At 38.1% G+C, this 16,199-nt stretch overlaps 1 long non-coding RNA gene across 1 annotated transcript in view; it reads left to right on the top strand.

Moving 5' to 3' along the window:
- LOC103791882 (uncharacterized) overlaps nucleotides 1-16,199 on the top strand; it is a 93,623-nt gene that overhangs the window by 58,434 nt on the left and 18,990 nt on the right. The gene's annotated exons all lie outside the window — the stretch shown is intronic.

Genomic DNA, 16,199 nt, shown 5'->3' with positions numbered 1-16,199 from the left:
CACTGCCCTAGCAGAGGTTCTCCACGGAAGGATCCTGCCCCTACAGCAAATTTCCTCCTGGGAATCCAGGCATTTCCATACATCTTCTGAAGTCTAGGCAGAAGTTCTCAAACCCCAGTTGTTCACGTCTGTGTACCCGCAAGCTCAACACCATGTGGCAGCTGCCAAGGCTGGGGGCTTGCACCGTTTGAAGCCACAGCTCAAGCTCTACCTTGGCCCCTTTCAGCCATGGCTGGAGTGGCTGGGATGCAGGGTACCAAGTCCCTAGGTTGCAAACAGCATGGGGACCCTGGGCCCCACCCACAAAACCAGTTTTTCTTTCTAGGCTTCCAGGCCTGTGATGGGAGGGGCTGCTGTGAAGACCTCTGACATGCCTTGGGGATATTTTCCACATTATCTTGGGGATTAACATTTAGCCTCTCATCATTTATGCAAATTTCTGCAGCCAGCTTGACTTTCTCCTCAAAAACATGGAGTTTCATTGCTATATATTTTCCTCTAGAGGAAAGTGTCCCAGAGATTCTGGTATGTTGTGTCTTTGTTCTCATTGGTTTCGAAGAACATCTGTATTGCTGCCATCATTTCATTGTGTATCCAGTCAACATTCAAGAGCCAGTTGTTCAGTTTCCATGAAGCTGTGCAGTTCTGAGTTAGTTTCTGAATTCTGAGTTCTAACTTGATTGCACTATGGTCTGAAAGACTGTTTGTTATGATTTCCATTCTTTTGCATTTGCTGAGGCGTGATTTACTTCCAATTATGTGGTCAATTTTAGAGTAGGTGCAATGTGGTACTGAGAAGAATGTGTATTCTGTAGATTTGGGGTGGAGAGTTCTATAAATGTCTATCAGGTTTGCTTGTCCCAGGTCTGAGTTCAAGTCCTAGATATCCTTGTTAATTTTCTGTCTTGTTGATCTGTCTAATATTGACAATGGGGTGTTAAAGTCTCCCACTATTATTGTGTGGGAGTCTAAGTCTCTTTGTAAGTCATTAAGCACTTGCCTTATGTATCTGGGTGCTCCTGTATTGGGTGCATATATATTGAGGATCCTTAGCTCTTCTTGTTGCATTGATCCTTTTACCATTATGTAATGTCCTTTTTTGTCTCTTTTGATCTTTGTTGCTTTAAAGTCTCTTTTTTCAGAGATGAGAATTGCAATTCCTGATTTTCTTTTGCTCTCCATTTGTTTGGTAAATCTTCCTCCATCCCTTTATTTTGAACCTTTGTGTATCCATACATGTGAGATGGGTTTCCTACGTACAGCACACCGATGGGTTTTGACTTTTTATCCAATTTGCCAGTCTGTGTCTTTTGATGGGGACATTTAGCCCATTTACATTTAGCGTTATTATTGTAACGTGTGAATTTGATCCTGCCATTTTGATGCTAGCTGGCTGTTTTGCCCTTTAATTAATGCAGTTTCTTCATTGTGTTAATGCTCTTTACCATTTGGTATGCTTTTGGAGTGCCTGATACTGGTTGTTCCTTTATATGTGTAGTGCCTCTTTCAGGAGCTCTTGTAAAGCAGGCCTGGTGGTGACAAAATATCTGAGTACTTGCTTGTTCACAAAGGATTTTATTTTTCCTTCACTTATGAAGCTTAATTTGGCTGGATATGAAATTCTGGTTTGAAAGTTCTTTTCTTTAAGGAGGTTGAATATCGGCCCCCACTCCCTCTGGCTTGTAGGGTTTCTGCTGAGAGATCTGCTGTGAGTCTGATGGGCTTCCCTTTGTGGGTAACCCGACCTTTCTCTCTGGCTGCCCTTAGCATTTTCTCCTTCATTTCAACCCTGGTGAATCTGACAATTATGTGCCTTGGGGTTACTCTTCTTGAGGAATATCTTTGTGATGTTCTCTGTATTTCCTGGACTTGAATATTGGCCTGCCTTGCTAGATTGGGGAAGTTTTTCTGGATAATATCCTGAAAAGTATTTTCCAGCTTGGATTCATTCTCTTCGTCACATTCAGGTACACCTATCAAAGTAGATTAGGTCTTTTCACATACTCCCATATTTCTTGGAGACTTGTTCATTGCTTTCTACCCATTTTTCTCTAATCTTGCCTTCTCGTTTTATTTCATTGAGTTTATCTTCGACCTCTGATATCCTTTCTTCTGCTTGGTCAATTCAGCTGTTGAAACATGTGTATGCTTTGCAAAGCAATCTCTAGAGGAAAATATACAGCAATAAATGCCCACATGAGAAGCAAGGAGAGATATAAAATTGACACCCTCTAGTCAAAATTGAAAGAGCTAGAGGAGCAAGATCAAAAAAACTCAAAACCTAGCAGAAGACAAGAAATAACTAAGATCAGAGCAGAACTGAAGGAGGTAGAGATACAGAAAACACTTCAAAAAATCAATTAAATCCATGAGCTTGTATTTTGAAAGGATCAACAAAATAGACCACTAACCAGATTAATAAAAAAGAAAAGAAAGAATAATCAAATAGATACAATAAAAAATGATAAAGGGGATATCACCACAGATTCTACAGAAATTCAAACCATCATCAGAGATTATTACAAATAGCTCTATACACATAAACTAGTAAACCTGGAAGAAATGAATAAATTCCTGGACACTTGTATCCTCCCAAGCCTAAACAGGAAGAAGTCGAAATCCTGAATAGACCAATAACAAGGTCTGAAGTTGAGGCAGCAATTAAGAGCCTGTCACCCAAAAAAAATGCCCAGGTCCAGAAGGGTTCACAGCTGAATTCTACCAGACAGACAAAGAGGAGCTGGAACCATTCCTTCTGAAACTATTTTAAACAATCCAAAAAGAGGGAATCCTTTCTGAATCATTTTATGAGACCAACATCAACCTGATACCAAAACCCGGCAGAGACTCAACAAGAAAACTTCAGGCCAATATCCATGATGAACATAGATGCAAGAGTCTTCAATAAAATACTGGCAAACCGATTGCAACAGCACTTCAAAAAGCTTATTTACCATGATCAAATAAAATTCATCCCGGGAATGCAAGACTGGTTCAACATACGCAAGTGTATAAACATAATTCACCACATAAACAGAACCAAAGACAAAAACCATGTGATTATCTCAATAGATGCAGAGAAGGCCTTTGACAAAAATCAGCAGCCCTTTACGCTAAATACTCTCAACAAACTAGGTATTGACGGAATGTATCTCAAAATAATAAAAGCTATTAACAACAAACCAACAGCCAATATCATACTGAATGGGCAAAAACTGGAAGCATTCCCTTTGAAATCTGGCACTAGATAAGGATGCCCTCTCTCACCACTCCTATTCAATATAGTACTGGAAGTTCTAGACAGAGCAATCAGGCAAGAAAAAGAAATAAAGGGTATTCAAGTAGGAAAGGAGGAAGTCAAATTGTCTCTATTTGCAGACGACATGATTGTATATCTAATAGACCCCATCATCTCAGCCCAAAATCTCCTGAAACTGATAACCAACTTCAGCAAAGTCTCAGGATACAAAATCAATGTGCAAAAACCATAAGCATTCCTATACACCAATAACAGATGTAAAGAGAGCCAAATCAAGAACAAACTGCCATTCACAATTGCTACAAAGAGAATAAAATACCTAGGAATACAACTAACAAAGAATGTAAAGGATCTCTTCAAGGAGAACTACAAACCACTTCTCAACAAAATAAGAGAGGACACAAACAGATGGAGAAACATTCCATGTTCATGGTTTGGAAGAATCAATATTGTGAAAATGGCCATACTGCCCAAAGTAATTTACAGATTCAATGCTATCCCCATCAAGCTACCAATGACCTTCTTCATAGAACTGGAAGAAACCACCTTAAACTTCATATGGAACCAAAAGAGAGTCCAAATAGCCAAGTCAATTCTAAGCAAAAAGAACAAAGTGTAATGCATCACACTACTGGACTTCAAACTATACCACAAGGCTACAGTAATCAAAACAGCATGGTACTGGAACCAAAATAGAGATATAGACCAATGGAACAGAACAGAGGCCTTGGAGGCAACACCACACATCTACAACCATCTGATCTTTGACAAACCTGACAAAAAAAAGCAATGGGGAAAGGAGTCCCTGTTCAATAAATGGTGTTGGGAAAACTGGCTAGTTGTGTGCAGAAAGCAGAAACTGGACCCCTTCCTGACACCTTACACTAAAATTAACTCCAGATGGATTAAAGACTTAAACATAAGACCTAGCACCATAAAAACCCTAGAAGAAAATCTAGGCAAAACCATTCAGGACATAGGCATAGGCAAGGACTTCATGACCAAAACACCAAAAGCATTGGCAACAAAAGCCAAAATAGACAAATGGGACCTTATCAAACTCCACAGCTTCTGCACGGCAAAAGAAACAGTCAGTAGAGTGAATCGACAACCAACAGAAGGGGATTAATTTTTGCAGTTTACCCATCTGACAAAGGGCTGATATCCAGAATCTACAAAGAACTAAAACAGATTTATAAGAAAGAAACAAACAAGCCCATTTGAAAGTGGGTGAAGAATATGAACAGACACTTTACAAAAGAAGATATACATGAGGCAAACAAACACATGAAAAAATGCTCATCATCACTGGTCATTAGAGAAATGCAAGTCAAAACTACATTGAGATACCATCTCACGCCAGTTAGAATGGCAATCATTAAAAAATCTGGAGACAACAGATGTTGGAGAGGATGTGGAGAAATAGGAACACTTTTACACTGTTAGTGGAAGTGTAAATTAGTTCAATCATTGTGGAAGACAGTGTGGCGATTCCTCAAGGCCTTAGAAATAGAAATTCTATTTGACCCAGCAATCCCATTACTGAGTATATATCCAAAGGACTATAAATCATTCTACTATAAGAACACATGCACACGAATGTTCATTGCAGCAGTTTACAATAGCAAAGACCTGGAACCAACCCAAATGCCCATCGATGATAGACTGGATTGGGAAAATGTGGCACATATACACCATGGAATATTATGCAGCCATCAAAAATGATGAGTTCATGTCCTTTGTAGGGACATGGATGAACCTGGGAACCATCATTTTCAGCAAACTGACACAAGAACAGAAAATGAAACACTGCATGTGTTGAACAATGAGAACACATGGACATAGGGAGGGGAGCATCACACACTGGGGTCTGTCGAGGGGAAATAGGGGAGGGACAGCGGGGGGTGGGCAGTTGGGGAGAGATAACATTGGGAGAAATGCCAGATATAGGTGATGGGGAGAAGGCAGCAAATCACACTGCCATGTGTGTACCTATGCAACAATCTTGCATGTTCTTCACATGTACTCCAAAACCTAAAATGCAATAAAATAATGGAGTTTCATTTCAATCACATTGTCAGGCTGCAAATTGTTTAAACATTTATACTCTGTTTCCCTTTTAAAACTGAAAACTTTTAACAGCACCTAAGTCACCTCTTAAATGCTTTGCCGCTTAGAAATTTCTTTCACCAGATTCTACAAATCATCTCTCTCAAGTTCAAAGTTCCACAAATCTCTAGGGAAGGGGCAAAATGCTGCCTGTCTTTTTGATAAAACATAACAAGAATCATCTTTGCTCCAGTTCCCAACAGGCTCCTCATCTGCTTCTGAGACCACCTCAGCCCTGGACCTTATTTTCCATATTGCTATCAGGCTTTTGATCAAAGCCATTCAACAGGTTTCAAGGAAGGTCCAGACTTTCCCACATTTTTCTGTCTTCTTCTGAGCTCTCTAAAATCTTCCAGCCTGTGCCTGTTACCCCGTTCCAGACTCACCCCAAATTTTCAGGTGTCTTTTCAGCAACACTCCACTCTTCTGGTAGTAGTTTACTAGTTTAGTCTGTTTTCTTGTTGCTGATAAAGACATACTCAAGAATGGGCAATTTACAGAAGAAAGAGGTTTAATTGAACTTACAGTTCCATGTGGCTGGGGAAGCCTCACAATAATGGCAAAAGGCAAGGAGGAGCAAGTCCCATTTTACATGGATGGCAGCAAGCAAAGAGAGAATTAGGAAGATGCAAAACAGAAACTCCTGATAAAACCATCAGATCTCATGAGACTTATTCACTACCACAAGAATGTGAGAAACTGCCTCCACGATTCCTGGACCTGCCACCACCAGGTCCCTTCCACAACACATGGGAATTATGGGAGTAAAATTCAAGATGTGATTTGGGTGATGACACACAGCCAAACCATATCAGCCCCCCAGGTCCCATTTACTTGTTCAATGTTTATGATTAATTGTTCAACATCATGGAAGAACAACATATAAATAGTTTACTTTTGATGACTAATTAGCATGCTGCCCATTAACACATGTTCTGTGGTATAAAATGTTAATCTGATAAACTATGTGTATATCTTGCATAGCCCCCAGAGCCTTTGCTGTTGTGATGTGACTGTGAACCTATTCACTACTTGAAACAATGGGATAAGGGCAGAAACAGGCAGTGGAAACTTCAGTGAATGCATGAAGTCAGTCTAGGAAGAGTTAGGATTGATATGGAGCTTGATGGTAACACCAGATAGGAAGATCATAGCCCACTCATCCAGGGGTAGGGACCTAAAGAGTAAGGCTTATCTAGAGAAGAAAGGAGTTGGGGCCACTACAGTAACAAGTAGGGGAAGAAGAAGGGTCAGCTGTCTGTGGAATGTGGTCAGCAAGACAAAAGATGTTCCTGTTGAAAAAAGAGAAAAGTCACCCTGCACCCTGATTAAATATTTTGGTTCTGAACTTAATCATATGTACTGGAGTGCAAGTTAACTTCTCTGTTACATTCTTATTTAAAATATTATGCACAGATCATGGAATCAAGTATTTTATTCCCATTTTACAGCTGGATAAATATACTGAGTCACAAGGAGTTAGTTTATTATTTTAAAAATAATATATTAAGGTAGAATCCAATCTCAGAATTAAATATATTATCATTCTTTATTTTTCTTACTATAGATTTTTTCTTAAAGCTGTTACTATTAACTTTGCTGGAACTACAGTGCATCTCTAAATATGTGCTTGCCTCCCAATGGGAAGGCCGTAAAATAGTTAACAACTGTGTTCAAGTATATAAACAGTTTTTAGAGAGAAAATGACTAGCTCTTTTTTATTGTTTCACTAAAAACAATATAAAAGGAATATCAAATTCAAGACAAGATTTAGGCTTGTCTAAATCACACACACCCACACCCACACACACTTAGCTACTAGCTAATAGAATAAGTTGTGTAGGGGTAGTAAGAACTTTTTTTTTCCTGGAATTTTTAGAGATTTCACAGATAATTATGGGTATAGTCATTACCTAAAATTAAATTAATAATGCCATTGAAAAATATGATTTGGCTACTTCAGGTAATTTTAGTTTGTGCTTTCTACCCAATCCAAAAAAATATTTGAAGACTATCTACCTGCCTAGCATTGTTATACACTGATACAGTTTGTCAGACAGTATATTTATTGAGCTACAAATGTAACTAAGCAGATATGATAGAAAAGAATACTTTACTATCAGCTAATTATAAAATACATTTCTGGTTATTCCTGAGTGGTGCATAAGCTACCTAGGTGTTGATATAGACAGGAGACAAATACTGGGTAGAAGAGGGTGGTTCCCTGACAAAGTTCCCATCCTCAAGCCTGGATACCCACAGCCTTAAATGAGAACAGGCATTTCTGTTTTAGCGCCAAAAAGTTGCCTTTTGGCCTGCCACACACCCCCATTCCTATATCCATATAAACTCCAAACCCCTGGCCCAAGAAGGAGATGAAGAGACAAACAGAAGAGCAGAATGACAGCAGAGCAGAGAGAAGAGAAGGAGCATCTGAACGCCAGGAGAAATTCAGCTGGGGATAATTGGTGAGATCAACCGCTGGATGGCCAAACCCCCAGGGAAGATTATTTTCCCACTCCATCCCTCTTCCAGCTCTCCATCCATCCCACTGAGAGCCACCTCCACCACTCACTAAAATCCCCACATTCACCATCCTTCAAGTCCATGTGTGACCCCATTCTTTCGGAATGCTGGGCAAGAACTCAGGATACAGAAAGCTGCCATGCTGGCCCTCTGCCCTTGCAAAAAGGCAGAGGGTCCAATAGGCTGATTAACACTTGTATTAGTCTGTTCTTACGCTGCTAATAAAGACATACCTGAGACTGGGTAATTTACAAAAGAAAGCAGTTTAATGAGCTCACAGTTCCACATGGCTGGGAAGGCCTCACATTCATGGGGGAAAGTGAAAGGCACATCTCACATGGTGGCAGACAAGAGAAGAGAGCTTGGTCAGGGAAACTACCCTTTATAAAACCATTATATCTTGTGAGACTTACTTATTCACCCTCATGAAAATAGCATGGGAAAGACCTGCCCCCATAATTCAATTATCTCTTGCTGGGTCCCTGCCACATCATGTGGGAATTATGGGAGCTACGATGTAAGATGAGATTTGAGTGTGGACATAGCCAAAACCATACGAACACTTAAGCAATCTGCAGATTACAATGCTGAAAGAGTGCACTGTAACACATGCTCACTTGGGCTCCTGCATCTGTCCATCTCTGTACTCCCCCTCCGGTAAGGGATTTGAGCAGTGGCAATGAATGAACAGATGAGCCACACCCCTATCACATATCCTGATATGAGAGCTTCAGGGAATTCTCTCATTTCAGTGTGATTTCTGAGTATCAAGAAATTTCTTTACAAAACAGAAGATGGAAAGGATGTGGCCAAGAACACATGTTCCAAGTCAAACAGCTCTGGTTTACTACTAAGTAAATGTGACCTTGGGAAAGTCACTTGATATTTCCTACCTTGGTTTTCTCATTTATACAGTAATAATAATAATAATAATGATGATGATAGTACTGCCTTCTAGGAATGGCATGAGTTATACATGAGAGAATAGATGTAAAATTGGTAATTATCAGTATTATATACCTGATATTATAACTAATTATACTAATTATAGATAGAATTACTTAAAATTACTTGGAGTAAACTACTCAGTATTTGGCTGTTTTCATGACCACTGTTAACTGACTTGCTACCCTTGGGCAAGACACTTAATTTTTCTGAGTTGTCATTTACCATATGTAAAATGCAGAGAAAACGCTTTGTAAGTTTGCTGATTGGAGTCTGTAAGCTTCTAGCTCATAGTTTATGATTAATATTATATTTTTCTTGTTTATGCTCTTTTTGACCTTGATTACCTTTTCTATTTCACATTATTACTGTTATCTTTAAAAAACTAAAGTCATTGTCTTTCAGCAGAAATTTATCTAAATTTGAAGGGTTTTCCCAAAATGAGTAATATATGCATCAATCTTCCCAACTCAGTTAGTGACTGAAATGCTTCCTTCTGAACCAGCACTATCACTATGAGTCATGTGGGTTATCAAGAACCAACTCTTTTGGGGTTATTGGCAGGGAATCTGTAATCCAGGGGGCAGTTTCCATGGGGCCCTGCACAGTTGACACCACAAACTGGCTCCTTTTGCTGAATAATCCACAGCTAAGCTTCAGGGGCTGCTCTCTTCTGTGATGAGGAGCTGTGCATGCCAGCAGTGGCCTAGGGCTTTGTTCTACAGCACCCTTTGGCTAGCCATTTCAGGGTCTCTCCTGGCACATTCCAAGGTGCCTCTCCTTTCCTTGCAGATCTCATCCTTGCCTTTCCTGAATCCCTGCCCCCCAAGACCAGGCCTCACCTGTTCTGTCCAGATTCAGGTGCCAGGGCATTTACCTTTACCTCCATTTTCTCGTCAGCCTTTACAACTCATGTTCTGTTCACCTCAGGGACTTTCCCTGTAAAACCTCAATTTGTAAAACTTCTTGTTTGATGTCTTGAAAGGCCTGAAGCTCCTGTAGGAAATGGAAATACCATTGCCTATTCGGCCAACAGCCATGAGGTGCGAGGTAAAAAGGAAAACCCAACACTGAAAGTAAATATTCCAGGAACTTCTCTCACTGTATGTGGGGCCACAGTGCTGCTTTATTCTCCTCTAAATGTGCACTGCCTGAGTCACTGCATCTACTTCACCATAATACCTGATCTTTAGGAAGCTCATCCGTTCTGTATTTTAGAAAAGCTCTGCAAGCATACTTGGGCCCAAGCTTTATCTGTGCTTCTAAGAACAGAATAAAATTGCCTATACTATCTTGGTTTAAGAAATTTAGAAAGCTTTCAACCCCACTGCAAACAAGAAAAATACATTTTTTGAAAAGAAAGAAATTGTGAAAGCTGTTCATTTCATTTGGCCCTTAACTCCTATTTCTAACTATATGTTGAATGTCTACTATGTGCTAGGCTCTGTAAAAATGATAGGTTAGCGGCTCCTGTGAGCTCTTTGCACATTGTCTGATTTAATCCCTATAATAATCCCAGTGAGTGGGCATGATTACAACCAGCATTCTACAGGCAAGGAAACTGGAACTTGCATGGGTTACAACAGAAGGAGCGGGCAGGATTGGGCCTAGAAGGCATGCCTGCCTGTTAGAAGGCAAATATTCTGTGTTTGATCACCCTGCTCTACCATCTTATTTAACTGGAAACTGACTTCTTGGAAATTTTAACTATTTGTTAGAAGCCTCTGATGAGGAAGAATGCAAGAAAGGCCCCAACAGCTGTATGCATTAACATAAAATTGTTCATGTTTTATATAAAAAGAACAGCCCCATCATTCCCATAGGCTTGATTTTCTGATTATCCAAACACAGGCAGGGTTATAAAATGTCAAGTTGGAGGACTTAAGTGCTCAAGGATAGTGGCAAATAGGGACAAGTGGTAGTGACAGTGAGGAGGAAAGACAGAGACTCCACCAGGCAAAGCACAAGACCAGAGCATATGCACAACAGCAGGACGTCATCTGACCTGTATGCTACTGAACACCCAGTACTGACAAGAACACGTCTTTTTTGACAAAATGAACAAATGAATACATGTTAGAAACCTTACAGAATGCTGAGGCTTTTAGGTATGAAGAAAATTATTTCTCAAAGAATGTTTTTTGCAACTGTAGGCCCAAAAATATTATTTTTAGTGAAAAAATAAAGAATTGTGTGGTTTAGTTAGTTTTGTATACACTTCATATTATATTCTGATCTGTCATTTTTGCCATGCAACTAGCTCTGGAACTATCCCTCAGTGAAGAAATCTGCTTAGTTTGGTTTTATGCCATGTTGTCCTTTTCATCAGAAAATCTTTCTCGTATAACACCAGAAAATGTGCTTGGAAGCTGTATTTTTAGAAAGACAGAAACACACTTTGTGAATGCTGGTTTAGGGCTCGCAGTTGTACATCTTTGATGTGCTTGAGAGTTCTACTATTTTAGAGCTAGTTCAGAAAAAAATGAATGGACTATGTAATTTATGTTAGAAGCCAAGAGTGTAACAGAAATTTTAAAAAGATATCCTATAAGATAATGAAAAAATTGTGTTTTGGTACTTAAAATGTTAATATTTTATAAATCTGGAACAATGCCTCTGACAGTCTTCCCCTCTTGGTCCTGGCCCCAGCAGGCTGGCCTGTATGGATGACACTGGCCAGCTTCCTTGATTTCCAGCTGCTAGTGAGTGAGGGGTCTGGTAGGAGATCCCCAGGGGGCAACTGTGAAGTCAGGGTCTACATGCCCCCCTTCCTCCCTGCCCAGTCGCTTTGGGTTGGTTGCCTCACTTGATGGTACAATTTTCTCAATGAGGCTCTCTCCTCATGACTTGCTCTTTCTGGGTTCCAGTAATACCCACTCTGCTTTTCCTTTCTGATCAATACAGCCTCAATACAGCTAGCCTGAGATATTGTACTCTTCCCTATGGCCAGCTCATACTTTTAAAAATAGTTGTTTCAATTAAATCCTCTGAATTATCCTAATTGAGTGTACCAGTCATATCCTATGTATTGTTTATCTTCTTTGTGAGTAGTTGGTTATTTGGAATATATCTGTATAACACTAATATGGTTTGCAGTCACCCTGATAATTTGCTTAAATGAATAAATATTATTTTGTTTTAAACTTCCTAAAGGAAAAATTATTACTATTATTTTTGCCAGAGAGCTCAGGCTCAACTCTGACAGTAGAACATAATGGTTAGGGTAGGTGCAGAGACTCTGGGATGAAAATGCCTGGGTTTTATTTTTACATCTGTTTCCATTAATTGTGTGATCTCAGGCCAGTCATTTAACCTTTGAAGTACTCAGATTATCAGTAAAGGACAGATAATAATAGTAGGTGACCTAAAGATTATAATGAACATTTTAAAAGTCAATATTTAAAAAGCGCTTAAAACAGTGCCTGGCACATATTAAATGCTAAGTATTTGCATAATAGATATTATGATTTTATTGAGTGCCTATTGTGTTCTGAGAAGTATGTTAAATACTCTTTAATATTTTATTCCATTCACTCCTCAGAGCAATCTGAAGTAGATATAACATATTCATTTAATAGAATAAATTGAAAGTTAGAGTAATTAAATAATTTGCCCCAGACTACATGGTAACTAGACAGTGAGGAAGAACTTTGAAGGCAGATTGGAATTATATTTTTATTAAATTAAATTACACACACACACACGCACACAGAGAACGTATACATATGAATATATACACAGACACATCTCTACATACTGTGTATGATACTTAATATGTAATATTTAAATTTACAGAATACTGTGCCTGACATATCATAGATGCTCAATAAGTGTTGCTTCATCTTACTCCTAAATCCCACTGTAACAGACTGATCAATCTTATATATAAAGGAATAAAATGACCTTTCTAGAAGTTCTGTGAGCATTAATTGGAGAGAAAAAGGATATAACTTATCTGTACCATCTAACCTCTTCCTTCTTTCCATTGCCCTAAGATAATAGAAACATTAAATTAACAACATATTTGAAGATATACAAAATTTGGATTATTTCAAACATACTAAGACATTATCTTAGGAACCATGGAGGGCTGTGATTGCTGCAGTGGATGAGTCCCAGATAACGAGATCAAAGGTGATTAGGAGTCTAGCCAGATGTCTAACTAAAGGGCTCTGCCTGTTTTCAAAGTAAGTGGTGGATGATGAGAGAGGTTCCATTGGAATGCTTTTGGATGCTCTCCATAAATGTCATAAATGTTAGAAGTTTTATCAATGGATCAAGTGGCTTTTGGGCAACAACATTTAGGTTAAAGCACCATTCACTTAAAACATTATCTGATTTTATACAGACATAACTAGGAATTCAATCAGAAGGGACCTTTTCTCAAAACCATCATAAAACTTATCCATACCACTATTGTGCCAGTGTTCCATAACGGAATTTGAAAATGTCATTTGAATTAAGAATTTTTAAAATTCCAAAGTATTACTTTGTTGATTACCAAAGTAACTTGTTAATTGCAAATGTCATAAAGCTAGTAAGTGGTGGAAATTGTATTTAAATAAAGGTCCTTCTATCTCCAAAATTCATGTGTTTTCTTCTGTACATATATTGCCTCCAACTTCAGATGTGCATATGTATTTTTTTTTCTTTAATGTCATCAAAGTGCCTAGCTCACTAATCTGTAAGTTTTGTGCTGGAACATCTGGGATAGTATTTATTAGCCAAATGTTATCCATCCTTCTGTATATTAGTTACTCTTACCCTTTCCCTTAGAAATTATTTATTTATTTATCTAAAGATTTGCTTTCTTTAGTCTAGAGAATCTTACATGACTTGGCAAGGTGGTCTCTTGTACCTCCCAGCTTTTCTTTTATTTTTTTTTATTATTATTATTAGAAGGGCCTTTCTTCTTAATAAACAGGAAGAAAACAAGAAAAACAAGATTTTTCACTTAGTTGTCTCACCAAAAAATGTCTTTGGAGTATATATTTTATTTTTGTTTCTGGTTTCTTGAGTAAATGTGTTCATTCTAATTTCAGGAGTAGTGATATTATTATAGCAGCTAAACTTCCTTATTGTTTGATTTCTGGCTTTGTTTTAATTGGTCTTATTCTTAAACCAAATTCAGCATGTATAATTTTTTTGTTCCATATAGTTGTTAATGACACTGTTTTGAAATTGTTAATGGAATTAATATGTTACGTGGCTTTATATAGCTCTTACTATACTTTTTCTTCTGGGATTAGGAGCAGATTCAGCTACATCTTCTAAAGAGACCAATGATTGATTCGCCTTTGTACTCAAATGATACTGAACAGCAGATGAGAAGACCTTCTTCTGTTTGCTTTCAAATTCTCCCTTGGAACAGAGTCTCTGACCCACAAGCCAGGGTCTTCCTGATCACCTTGAAGTCTGTCTTTAAGTACTGATGAAATTATATCATCATTTCTAAAGCTATGTGGATTTACACAAGAACAAGTCATTTGCCTAAACTCAAGATAAGTGGGAACACGGTATCAAAGGGGAAGGCAGGAGCCCTTGTCCTGTGAACCATGACCCAAATGCTAGCTGAGGATAACTTACACATTTGAATGTTGGGTAGCTTCTTCCTGTAGAGGGCCTGGGTCTTCAGCCCAGTTTCAGGTAGACAGCTTTCTCTCTCTGACAGATAAAAACATTTGGTAATTTGTCAGTGGTAACCATAGCATTTTGTGGTATGGAAACTGCCAAGTTTTCTTAGACTTATTATATGCTATTGTTGTTTTAGAATATTATGTATTCTTTTTCTTTTAGGATAGTTTTTCTCCTTCTCAGAGACTCTGTCTTACCTTGAGATATTTAGTTCATTTTTAGAAAGTCAGAACATATCTCTGTATGATTTTACTAGAAAGGCCAACCATTTGATCATACCTCTAAAGAGTGTGGCAGAAAAGGGATATTTCTTCCAAGTAGAAGGACACTATATAAATGAACCCATGCACATCAGAGGGAACATTTCATATTATTTCGTTTCGAATAATAAACAGTGAATTGTTAGAAAACTTACATGTCAAGTATGCAAACAATTGGCCAAATACTAGAGTCTCAGAGAGTAAAAGAAATTACCTGGATCAAAAAGAATTCAGACTGGGATATGTAAGAATTTTAATGGCAATAATACAATAGTCATTGCTGATGCTAACTTCAATCATTAGATGCTGTTAGTCTTCATCCAAACAATATGGTATAGTGTTTAAGTGGGTATTCTTTAAACCCAGGTCATCTGGGCTTGAATCCTAGTGGAGCCTCTTTGAGCTATGTGTCCTTGGGTCACTTACTTATTTTCCCTAGTATTTGGTTTTCCAATATATAGATAAGGGGTAGTAATGCTACTTACCTCACAAAAACATTATGAAGTTAAATTAGTTAGTTAAAAGTACTTAGGACTAAGTCTTTAACAAACGAAATACCATTTAAATGCTTGTTAGGTTAACAGCATAATATCAATCTATTTATAATGTTTGCTGGGCTACTATGCTCAGAGATACTGTACTGCAGCATTGTCCCTGCCTACAAGGGATGTTTAGTCAGGAAAACTTGATGCCATTCAGGTAATGGAAGGCAGATGCTAAATATATGCTCTTGGAGATAGTGATTTGTAAAATTTTAAAGTTTAATTTTATTTTAACTAGAAAATTTGAAATGGTTATGTTTTATTGTTAACTTCCTAAGAGCATATACTTCCCTTAACATATATGTGTGTTTGTGTGTGTGTATATATATGTGTATATATATATGTGTGTGTGTATGTGTATATGTATACACATATATATGTGTGTGTGTATATGTGTGTGTGTATATATATATACACATATATATGTGTGTGTATACATATACACATATATGTGTGTGTATGTGTGTGTGTGTATATCTATATACACATATATATGTGGCTCACACCTGTAATCCCAGCACTTTGTGAGACAAGGTACGTGGATCATCTGAGGTCAGGAGTTCAAGACAAGCCTGGACAACATTGTAAAACCCCATCTCTACTAAATTACAAAAATTAACCAGGTGTGGTGTTATGTGCCTATAATCCCAGCTACTCAGGAGGCTGAGTCAGGATAATCAGCTGAACTCAGGAGACGGAGGTTGCAGTGAGCCAAGATTGTACCATTGCACTTTAGCCTGGGTGACACAGTGAGACGCCATCTCAAAAAAAAAAAAAAGAAGAAGAATTATAACTCTGTCAGGCTTCAATATAAGCAATTGAGTATTCATCTAACAGCAGCAAAATTAAAAGGGACAAATTTCAAGATTATTTCAAAAGACAAAAAAATTAAAATGGACAGTTTAGTCTTAAAGCTCACATTTA

This window comes from Callithrix jacchus, chromosome 3 (assembly GCF_049354715.1).
Source record: "Callithrix jacchus isolate 240 chromosome 3, calJac240_pri, whole genome shotgun sequence".
NCBI lineage: Eukaryota > Metazoa > Chordata > Mammalia > Primates > Cebidae > Callithrix > Callithrix jacchus.
Note: the sequence above shows the minus strand (reverse complement) of the source record. Positions and strands in the feature narration are given on the sequence as shown.